This window comes from Humulus lupulus, chromosome 6 (assembly GCF_963169125.1).
Source record: "Humulus lupulus chromosome 6, drHumLupu1.1, whole genome shotgun sequence".
Taxonomy (NCBI): Eukaryota; Viridiplantae; Streptophyta; class Magnoliopsida; order Rosales; family Cannabaceae; genus Humulus; species Humulus lupulus.
Window position 1 is genome coordinate 28114311 of NC_084798.1, and position 12423 is coordinate 28126733.

A 12423-nucleotide genomic window follows, 5' to 3' on the forward strand; every position below is an offset into this window, starting at 1 on the left:
CGTAAGTATCTCAACTTCTTTCTTTTTTGTGCTCGAATTTTTCTTAGGCTCGTATTTAGTTGAAATATGTTTGATCTTCCAGCCAATTACCATCACCCCACTCCCACCAAGGAGATGAGGGAGCACAGAGAGACTTTGCTCCAGCTTCCCTATGGCAGGAGGTCCCTTTTCCTATCTCTTGCATGAAGACAAGCTCCGGGCATGTGGCCTTTTGGGGGAGGATTAGTCTACATCTGACTGGTCCAATAAGAAGTACGAACAGTGGGAGCTCATGCCTCTTCCAACCATCAACCTTCCTTCGAGGATAAATGCAAGGCCTCCATCTCCAGCTCAACGTCGCAGGAGTTAACAATCGGGGAATGAGGCCAATGATGAGGCCTTGAGCTCGGGCTCGGATGAAAAAGTTACAGTCATCCTTAGCTCAGATTTGTGGTCTCCCTCATTACTTAAACATAAAACCGATAGATTAATATTGTGTGAGGATGATAGGAACCATTTCTATGTATGATCTTGGGTAGATGAGAGGGTACATAGGTTCGATAGCTGGCTCGGGAAATACAACACCATGTATAGCCTGAACGAGGTATGGGACGGAATAGCCGTCCAATATGGGACTAACGACTATAGGGACCTTTCGAGGTTGAAATCCACCTATAGGGAAGGTACTCCCCCCGCCTCTTCTAAAGATGGGGGAATTTCGTGGTCGCCGAGCACAATCTCGGGGGAGAGTTCCAGTTAGGTTTCTCTCCACTTGTCTTTTTATCCCTTGTCTGTCTACATCATTAATTTATTTTGTTTTGGGATAACTCATAATGTGGTGTAAATGTGCAGGGGAGATGAACTCCGACCTTGACAACATCCTGGTGAGTGGCAGAGCCAAGAGGAGTAAGCGCCCGAGGGGGTCGTGAAAAACAAACCGGACTGTTAAGGTCCTTAAGAGGACCGAGAAAACGCCTCCTCCACCAGCTCTGGTTGCTCCGAGCCCCGTTTTGAGTCCACCTACTCAGGTTGAGATGTCCTCTTCGACCTTACCTCCTGTAATCCAGGTCCATTCCACACTTGGCCTACCTCCGAAGAAACCCTCAGCCTCAAGAACACAGTTGCTTTCAGTTTCTACTCACGTTAATGAGTATGTGATTGACAACGCAGCTGGACCCCACAGAGCTACGCTAGGCTCGGACGTTCTATCTCGGGTGGGCCAGAGTTTTGGTAGCTTTGACGCCTCTCACTGGCAGTTTTTGAACAATGCTCGAGATTGTAATACTCTTTACGAGAAGAGCATCGAGCTTACTGCTGCGGTAACCTTTATTCTCTTACTTCTAGCTGTATCTATATTTGGTTCATATGATGATTTGATTTCTTCGTATGCCAGACTCTTGTTGTCTCTGCTCAACTTAATTATAGATTGAACAACAAGGTCCACACGAGTATGTCTTTTGCTCAGGCAGCAAAGGATCTCCAACTCAAACTGAGTGACGAGCTCAAGGACACAAAGGTAAAGGTGGAGGTAGGAGCTGAGGAGCTAAAGGTCAAGACATCCGAGCTTGAAAAGCTGAATGCCCAGCTCGCAGAGCTTGAGAAGGAGAATGCTCGGGCCAAGGAGATCAATACCAAGCTCGAAGAAGAGAAGGCTGCCACTTTCGAGATCATGGAGGGTGAAAAGACTCGTCTTCTTGAAGAGTTTAAGGAGAAGAAGGACCGAGCAGTCGACATGGCCATGTACAGAATCTGGGCCAACAATGTCGACCTCGACACCAGCTTCTTAGGCCCTCTTGAAGCAAAGCTCGTGGCTAAATGGAAAGCTCGGCTTGATGAGGAGGAGACCACTCAGGATGAGGCAGAGGGAGCCAGGGGTGATGCCGATGCTGAGAAGGCTAAGGAAGATGCTGAGAAGGCCAAGGAGAACGCTTCCTCTTCTTAAATCTTGCCTCGGGGCTGTGTCCCTCTCAATCCCTTGTAACAGTTTTTTATGTTTGATTTTTCATTTTTTATGCCCCCGGGGCCAAGACAATTTTACAGCTCGTGAAAGAGCTGCCTTTTATGATATTTGAGATATCATTTTTTGAATTTATTTTAATACATTTGCTTTACATTTCTTGGGTTGAAATATTTTGCGCATTTTATATTAAAGTATCATATATGCATGTTTATTCATACAAACATAGTTTGGATTTAAGCTCGAGGTTAAATGCATTCATGCACAGTTTGCTCAAAATATCCGTTTCCGATCTCGTTATTTTATCAAGGTCGGCGATTACTTTTACCATGCACCCGAAGGTACTTATATGGTGTGTAATGCAAATGGTTTATTTATATCTTACTTTTTTAGTTACTTTTTCTCGTCCACGGGTAGCTCCCCGAGGTTATGAGGCCGAAACTATTGTTTTGCAAGATAATCCAACTTACTGTCGATTAGTTTTAGCTGGTTTGTTCCAAACCTATTAAGGTCGTGTTTGGTTTGTAATCCATACACTTATATTTTTATCTCTTGATAATTTGATTATGTTCAGACTTTCTTATCTCGCGCATTTGGTTACGTCCAAACACTTGTATGTTTTTGATAGTTTGGTTGTATCCAAACTATCTTAGCTCGCGCATTTGGTTATATCCGAACACTTGTATGTTTTTTCGTATATGCTATTTTATTTTTTCAAGCTGATGGTATATATACCGCTAATGCCCCCTTAATATCCTATGAATGTGACCATAGGTTATTAAATTAAGAGAGATTGCAAAAAATACAGCATATTAAAACGAAATCAAACTTTATTTGAAAAATTCAAAAATAGAAAAACAATACAGATAAACAAGCATGGTTATAGGTGACATCCTTCCTACACTATTGATGTCTGAATGTGACCATGCGAAGACATCCTGGTTCTTCTTCAAAAAGAAAATTAATTGCTATTTGGTTTCTTCGGGGAGGTTTTTCCCGACCTTTACTGTTTTCAGGGGGTCTGCTTCTTCGAGCTCTCCCAATGGTTCAAGATCAGCTCTTTCCTCTACTCTTGGATTGATTTCTTCATCTATCTCCAAGACTGTCCCGTCCTTATTTTGAATAACGACGAGCGCTTGTGCACTTGTCTACTTCTTTCCTCTTATGGAAATGCTATAGCATTCCCTTCCGGTGAACTGGTCTCCCTTCAGTGTCCCGATGCCACCAGAAGTCTGGAACTTGAAGGCCAAATGCCTTACAAACGAGACTGCCCCCAGCCCTACTAGGGCGGGTCTCCCGAGCAGCACGTTGTAGGCCGATGGCAGGTCCACTACTATGAACTCCATCATCTTGGTTGTTGAGACTGGGTAGTCTCCCTAGGTTACAGGGAGTTCAATGGACCCCATACATGCAATCCCTTCTCCTGAAAAATCGTATAGCGTCGTTGCACAAGCTTTTAGGTCACAAAGTGTGAGTCCCATGTTTTCTAAGGTGGCCTTATAAAGAATGTTCACTGAGCTCCCATTGTCAATGAGAACTCGGTGAACCCTCTTGTTCGCGAGTTGGAGAGTGATGACCAATGGGTCGTTGTGAGGAAACTGAACATGGGACACATCGTCCTCAGTAAAGGTTATAGGCTGAGATTCAACCTTTTGGTACTTTGGAGCTCTGGGTTCGGGTTCATAAGGGGACCCGTCCCCAGTTTTCAGCTCGTTCACATATCGCTTTTGGGCGTTCTTGCTCGATCCTGCGAGGTGAGGCTCGCCTGAGATGGTTACCACATCTTCTCCATCAATCGGAGGGGGTCTATCTTCTTCCCTAGCCCGAGAATTGTTGTTTTGGGCAGGCAGCAGTGCAGCTGTCCTCTAGCTGGTAGAAGCCTGATTATTGTTTTGGTTCATGACATACTTCCTGAAGTATCCTCTCGAGATCAGACCTTCGATCTCGTCCTTCAATTGCCTGCACTCATCAATATTGTGCCCAGTATCTCTGTGAAATAGATAGTATTTACTGAAGTCTCTCTTGGACTTTTGGTTTCTCATGGGTGTAACGCCCTACTTCCTTAGAGCCGTTACTAAGTGAGTTTTTAAGACAAAACAGTGTGCAATGAACTCGCTAACCGAGGTTTTGAAACAAAAGTGTGACTAATTAAGAGTTAAGGCTGTAATCTTTGAAAAGGCGTCGTTTCATTAAAACTTCTATTATTAAACATTTGGGATCCCAAAATAAGGTTTGAAAACTAATTACATTTTTGAAATAAGGTTACAGTTAAGAAATCATAAAATCATAGATTATTACAGCCACTTTGGTATAAACCCCCAACCAAAGCAGTCGGGCAGGCCGAACATATACGCGTCGCTTCACGCTCTCCGTACTCATGGTTGGTTGACTTAGCCATTGCCCTTACCTGCAACACAGAGCACCCGTGAGCCGAAGCCCAGCAAGAAAACTCATGCAGAACATAACATATGCAATGTATACAGTTTATCATAACAGATAATCCACAAATAAACAAGTCAACCATTAGACTAAGCAAACACGGCCATGCCGCCCCAGGACCCTTACCAAAGCCCTGGGGTATCGGTTCTCACCGCGAGGATAACTCATGTATCCCTTGGGTCCCACCCTGAATATAGCATCCCATGTGCTAGGTGTTACTTTCGGCCCACGGCCGCCCCGGCCTACGCCGTACTCGGCCCACGGCCGCCCCGGCCTACGCCGTACTCGGCCCTTGCCGCTCATTTCATCATAATCACACATATAATATAACACAACAACATGCAATCAAATATTAATTCATTTAAGTCTGCACCCTAACATGTGATGCAATATAGGGCCGCGCCCCCGCAATCATACTATGGGCCCACGCCCTATCCTACGGGTGTTATAGTTTTCTTACCTTTCCAATCAATAGCTTAGATCACCTGACTCCTTGAGCACGATCCCACTCGAGCCTTAGCGCACACCTAGGCACAAACATAGGTCAAAGTCAACACCGAACCCCAAGTCCGAATACCTAGCCTCGGGACCAATCCCGAGCCCCCGGGAAGTCCCAAATCCCCAAAACAAAGTGGCGGAATCGAGCCCCGAACCCTAGGTCAAAATCCCTCATAAAAACCCAAAAATTCACCTCTGTGAACAGTGCAGCGCTACAGCGCTCTAAAGAGGGCGCTGTAGCGCTACAAGCAGAACACCCCTCCAGAAACAGGGACTAGCACTACAGCGCCCACTGACTAGCACTGTAGCGCTAGTTGCAGCCCAGAAATCCCAAAATCGCATTTCTGCGATTTCTTTCACCCAATCTCAAACCAAACTTCCCCAAATCTTTACCAAACTCAAAATCAAGCTTATGAACACTCTCCATTCATCCCAAGCATCCCAAATCCTCAAATCCCAAGATCATTTATCCCAAATCTCAAAATCTACCATGAACAACCCTAAACCAGAAATTCAAGCAAACCACAAAGTTAAAGTCTTAGAAATCATACCATTGCTGAAAATTTCGACCTTGATTCAACCCTAGGCCTCCTTAGCTTGCTCTCCCTCAAAGCTTGCCCAGAAATCCCCCTGAGATTCCCATCAATCCAGCTCAAAACACAGCTCAAACCATCAAAACCCTTAAAACCGAAAATCTCTAAAACTTACCTCAAACATTGATGTGTTCTTGCCAAATCTTCAAGTCTAACCCAAGATCCTTGATGCTCAGCCTATCCTTGCTCTCCACTAAGCTTTTCCCCAAGAAAAACGGAGAGGAACGGTGCAAGAACGCACAAACCGTTCCTTGAGAAAACCCCCCTGTTTTCTCTCTTTTCTTTCTTTCCTTCTTCTTTCTTTTCTTTTTCTTTCAGCATTCCCTCTCTCTATAAAGCCTTATAAAAACCTATCTCCAAAAGCCAAATGACCAAAACGCCCTCCCTATAAATTCTAAATCCTTTTGTTCAAGTAGGGCCATTTTAGTCATTCCCCCAATTCCCGCTAATCCTCAAGTGTCTCTAATATTTTCCCGTTGCTTCCCAATACCTGATAAATCACCAAATAATTATCCCCCATCATCAAAATAAATCTCAATCTATTTCTCTGAATTCCTGTTCGTACCCCCAGGCTCGCCCCGAGCCGGGTATAAATTCCTGTCATCACTTTCCGCTAGCCTGCCCACTGGGATCGCCTCGAGTCACAAAGCACAGATACATCCACATACCACTGTGGTCTCAACAATCAACACATATCAATGCAGTTATGCCCAACATGGCCAAAATTACAATTATGCCCTTCTAACACGATCCGGGCCTACATGCATACTAACATACATAGTCATGCATCTCAGATAAACAAATAGTCATATAACATGCTTTAAATCATAACCATGCATTTAAATCATTAAAATCACACATAAATCCCATCATGCCCTCCTGGCACGCTAATCAAGGCCCTTAAGCCTTATTAGCGATTTTGGGTCGTTACAATGGGGTCTGGACGCCTGAAAAGGACCTTATTTTCATTAGCCAAGTAAATATTCTCCCGAGACTCGTTGAGCTCGGTGTACACCTTGTACACGGAGAAATACCTTTCCCCTTTCTTCTTCTTTCCTCTTCCGCCTCGGGGTTACTTCCTTCATTATTCTTCCTTTTGGAAGGGTTTTTTGCAGGGGGTTTCGAGGCTGATGGGTCTGCCGAGGCCGAGGCAGAGTTTATGTTTGTCGTTGTAGTTATTGGCTGGGAGGTCATATTCAGTGTTGACCTCGCCTCTTCTACATTAAGAAAACTCTGAGCTCGCCTATTAAACTCGGTTATTGACCTCACAGGCTTCCTCTGCATATCTTCCCAGAGGGGACTTCCCAGCATTACCCCAGCTCGGACGGCCATTAAATGACCGCTGTCGTCTACATCCCGAGCTCAGGCGACTTCCAGATTGAATCTTGTAAGGTAGCTTTTCAGCGTTTCATTTGGTTGTTGCCGGACATTGGTTAGGGTCGATGCCTCGGGCCTTATCCCGATCATGGCTCTAAATTGCTTCTTGAAATCTTTTGACAACTGATCCTAAGAAGTGATTGAAAGCCTCTTATATTTTTCGAACTAGTTTTTCGCTGGTCTCGTAAGCGATGCTGGAAACAGCATGCATCTGAGCTCGTAACCCACATTACTTGCTCTCATTATAGTGTTAAATGTACTAAAATGACTGTACGGGTCGGATTTCCCTTCAAAAGGTGGGACATGAGGAATCTGAAACCCTTGAGGAAACGGAGTGTTGGAAATGTGGGGAGAAAATGGTTCGATCTCCTCATCAGAATCTTTGTCCCGATTCTGACCTTGTTCATTCTGTAAGAGCCTAAATGCTCTTTCCAGTTGATCAATTATTTCCTGAACTAGATCCACATGGGGTCTCGCATGAAATTGGTTATCGTTGATCACAATTCCAGGTTCACACCTTTGCATGGGATCCTTGCGTCCATTTAGGCGATCTCTCAAGTCTGGGTTCGAGGGATTACCACTACCCCGATTTTGATTCAGGTGTTCCCACTGGTTAGGGTGGTTCCTTTGGTTCCCAGTATTTTTGCGTCCTTGATCATACATACTGACTGATCTGGTGTCCCCTGAGTCATCGCTGGCGAGGCTCGTCGCATGATTGTTTTGAGATGGATTCGTTTCAGGCTGCCTCGTGTCTACAGTATGAGATCGAGACATTTGGCTTCTCGTAGGTCGGGCGCCTCTCCGTTCTCTAGCAGGTTCTCCATTCCCCTGCTTCCGTCCAGCCCGCCTTTCCCTATCACCCTGAGTCGGTTGTGTGTTTCTCCGAGGCGGTGAGGGATATCTTATTGGCGATGGAGGGAACCATATGGGTGATGGTGGCTGCCACCCATTTCGGGGTCTGGATGGTCCCGAGTTCGCCTGTGCCGGCTCGGTAACATTCTGTGTGTTACCAGGATTCTGAGTCCGAGCCTCTGCAGGGGCTCGGTTATTCCCAGTTTCAACTGGTAACTCTGCAGTTGAGTTAACCGAAGCTCTAGCCCAGGTGTTTCTTCGAGGCCTCGAGGGAGCAGGCTGTTCTGCCAGTGGCGGAAGTTGCTCTGTTCTTCTTATGGCAGCGTTTTTGCGGGGTCGCCCACGAGGCCTGTGAGGAGGAACATGAACGTCCCGCGGAGGTGAGGCTAGGACCTCAGGCGGAGGTTTGGGCTGAGCCGCCTGTGCTTCCACGACTAATCTAGCCAGCTCCTCGTTACACTTCTTGGCCTCAGCCAACTATTTTCTTAACTATCAGTTTTCGAGTTCCACAATGGGGACATACCACTCAGGATTATGATACATGTCCTCGTCGTCCCTGGGAGCCGGAGGTGCCGGAGGTCCTCGAGAATCAGAGGACTCACTTCTCTTTTCTGGTTCTGGATTTTTCATCGGCTGCTTCCCAGGGTGGCGTGGATAGTTTTCTTCAGGAATATTCTGAACACTTGCGACCATAGCTAATCAGGGATTGTACTGCTTAAGGCTCTCAATTAAAGCACCAAACTGTTGACGCCATTTTTCGTCAACTTAAAATGTAGAGCAATTAAACAATAGGAACTATGGCGCAGATGAATAATATGGTAGAACAACAAGAGTTTTACGTGGTTCGGCAATTAACTCTGCCTAGTCCACGAGTCAATTTTATTAAGACTTGGAGTTTTCTGGAAATCCTTCAGAGATGAATTCTCCAGAGTTTCTCCCCAGATAGCAAAAGATCCATCCTTTACAAGTGTTCATGACCTCTCTATTTATAGAGAGTTTTCAGAGTTCATTCCCACATATTTCGGGAAGACACTCCTGCTTATTAATTGAAATAATGATATTAGATATTGTAACTCCTATATACAAGGAAACGTCCCCTGAAGACCAAGGAAACGGATAACAGACTTGTTAATATCCCTTTAATGTCGGGACGTTACAACAATAAATATCTTTAAATGTACAAAGCATGTTACATCAGATGATTCATCAAATCTCCGAGATCAACAATCAACATCGCATCAGTCAAGGTTTACAGACAGGTTACGAACTGGCCATCTTATTCCAAGACCTGCTCGAACCAAATAAATTCTATCGAGGCTGTCATGATTCGAGCCTGCACTCTTTAAGCTCGGACTATTCTATCTGAAGGCACTAGGTAACGGATGTATCCTGATGCTATGCCTTTCGAGCCTGGAAAGAATCTCGAGGTTACATGTCTTCGAGATTGCCATCTTGCCTTGGAGGTTTGACCTTAAACATGTGTTTTATATATCTCGAGCTCATACTTGACGAGTCCAGCTTTCGAGGACATAATTTCTGGTCTCAAAAACTGGGCGTAACAAAAGAAGAAGTACAAAGAGTCCCACCTCACCAATTTTCACGAAGCCAAAAAACTCGAGGCAGACCTGATCGAGAGCAGGCAAGAGGCTGATAAGTTGGAAGCTCGCATCAACGATCTTGAAAAAACCAACGCCAGCAATCTGGAGAGGTACAAGGGCGCCACGTCCAAGTGCTTCTATGATTTCTGGAAACACAACCAAGGGGCCGATTTCAGCTATCTCTCTGAGCGCATAAGGCAAACTGAAATAGCTCGGTGCGTTGCTCACTTGGAGGAAGAAGAAAAAGCGAAAACCCTAGCCTCATTTGAGATCTCTTTTGCCACTGGCATTGAAGGCGTAGAGAATGAAGCCGAAGCTGCAGTCAACCAGGAAAACCCACAAGACCCTCATGCCTCATGATTATAATATTTTTTTTATCTGTACTTCAAGACAATTATATTTATTGCTGCACGAACAGTTTTAACTTTTAACAGACAATTACATCCGAGCAGTAACTGCTCGTGGTGTAAAAGGTTTCCTTTTTGATATTATAATACTTGCATTTTATTATAACATCTGTTCTCATGACCGAACTTAGCATAGTATTTTGGTTTGATTTAACAAAATACAAAATTTTGAAAAATAATCTAAGTACCGTAGCATGCTTTCACTTATTTTGCTCATGTGTTTTCATACCTGTTGATATGCTTTGCTTACTAGGCATATATGCCCCCCAAGTGAGGGAGGAGCTGTAGGTCCTCGGTCACTTGCCTTGACCGAAACCTGTTCGAACATTTCTGCTCGTAATAAAGACTTGTAAAAATGATAATACAACAAAATAACACACACAATGAGCAAATACTTGTAATAAATACAATAGTTGGCAAGAATGACTGGCTTTGCACAGTCCCTTTTATTTCTCATAATAAATGGACAAAACATGTTTGTACGAGTGATCAACAAAATGATCTTACACTTATAAGCGATCAGTCATATAAAATGACCAACCCTTTTTCATAACTTGTAAAAAGTAAAATTAATACAAGTCAATTCTTTAAGAAGAATTGTTTATTGATAGTACTTGCGCAGGTGTTCTCCATTCCAATATCGAGGAATGAGATCTCCATTTAAGCGAGCAAGTTTGTAAGTGCCTGGATGGAGGACTTCTTCAATTTGGTATGGTCCTTCCCAATTAGGTCTGAGTACTCCAGCAGCCTGGTCGCGGGTGTTGAGGAAAATCCTTCGAAGTACGAGATCTCCGACATTGAATTTCCTTTCACGTACTTTAGTGATAACTCTATAAAATAGAGTTATTTTACCACTTTTTATGTGTTAATTGTTACTTAGTTCTTGAGCTTTTAATTGATTTATTAAGTTTTTAAGTAATTTTGAATTTATTGGGTTTATTTTGATTTTCTATATTTTTGTGTGTTTTTATAATTATTTTGTTGTAAAAAGTTGTAGTTAATTAGTTGAATTATTATTATGTAGTTTGAGGTAAAAAAATGTTGTATTATTGAACTTAAATGTTAAATATAAATTAAAGTATAATTAATATTTTCAAAAAATTAACTTGATTTATTCTATAGTTGAAAATATTTTATTATGATTTAGTTTATGTTTATTTTGTATGGAATTTCTTGCATTTTTGGGCTTTGAGAAGTAAGGAAAAGAAAGAAAAAAAATGGCAAATTTGAAAGAAAATAGCAAAAAAAAAGGCCTAATCTCTGACCTTCAGCAGCTGCCCAGCCGTGCACCTCCTCCAAGCCTACAGCCAACACACGGGCCCAGGCCCAATCCATGACCTTCAGCAGCTGCCCTCCTCACAGCCCTGCCTCCAGCCGTGGCCCAAAGTTCCCATCCAGCAGCTGCCTCAACTCTTTCCCACCACGGGCCCGCCAGCATCTTTGGCCCACCAACCCGAGCCCAGCCCAAGCTCTAGCCTGCCAAAACAGCTGCCATTTCCCTTCTTGAGCCCATAAATTGCCTAAGTGTACCCTTTGTCCCCTATGTCCAAAATGCCAACTTTTTACCCATTTTTTTTTACACATTTTTACCACAACATCATCATTACACCCTATAATTTACCTCTACATACCATATTTATTTTATTTAATTAATCTAATCAATTTAATTAATTTAAATTGATTATTTTAATAATCTCATTTTGGTTATAAATATGGAATTTCAAGACCATTTTAGGTGCTTAATTTTTTGTTACCATCTTCTTTCTACAATTTTCTCTCTACCATTCTCTCTTCCATTTTGGGTTTTTCAAGAGCATTTTCAAGTATGTATGTCACTTATTTTGTAATTTCTACTCTAGTTATTTGCTTCTAATCTTTTTCATAAGATTATTAAGATCATGATGGAGCAACTTGTAACTAGGTAATATTTATGTTGTATGTTGATTTCCCTTGTAATGCAACAAAGTTTATGGATTTTTCTTCTTCATATATGTATTTCATCTTTAATATCTCATATTTTGGATTGTTAGATAATATGCACTCTGTTCTTCATTTTGCAAAAACATAATATTCTTTGTGTAAGATGTGTCATTAAATTGTACACATCCATGCTTAGAACAAAAATATTATGTTTTGCCTTATAAATAATGCTATTTGATTTTTTGTTGTTTCATTAGGTTGGTTCACATTAAATACTTTGAAATTATACTTTTTGAAAAGTGAAGAAAAATCCTATCTTTTTTGAAGTAACTTGTGCTTAAAATTATATAAATCTATATGGAAAATGATAGTTTGATTTATTTTAACTATCACTAAAACTTGGGAATCAATATACTAATAAATATTATTAAACTTACATTTTGTGGATTCTAGTATCTTAATAATCTTTCATTTTACCACTTATTTTAAAATCATTATTGAGTTATTTTCATTATCTTAAATAGCTTAATTTTAAATCATTTATTTTATATTCATGATATTAAATCTCATCAATCTTTGGAGCTAGGTTAGAATTTATTAATTTTGATTTAAAATAGTTTTCTTTTTTTATTTTAGACAACTCATTTGGGTTCGATCTCATGCTTACATGAACACTATATTTCATATACGATTCGTGTGCTTGTGAATATAAATTTTTAAAACATACCCATTTTGGGTCCATCAAGTTTTGGGCGCCGTTGCCGGAGAATTGCAAGAAAAAAAGAAACGAAATTTATCTCAAG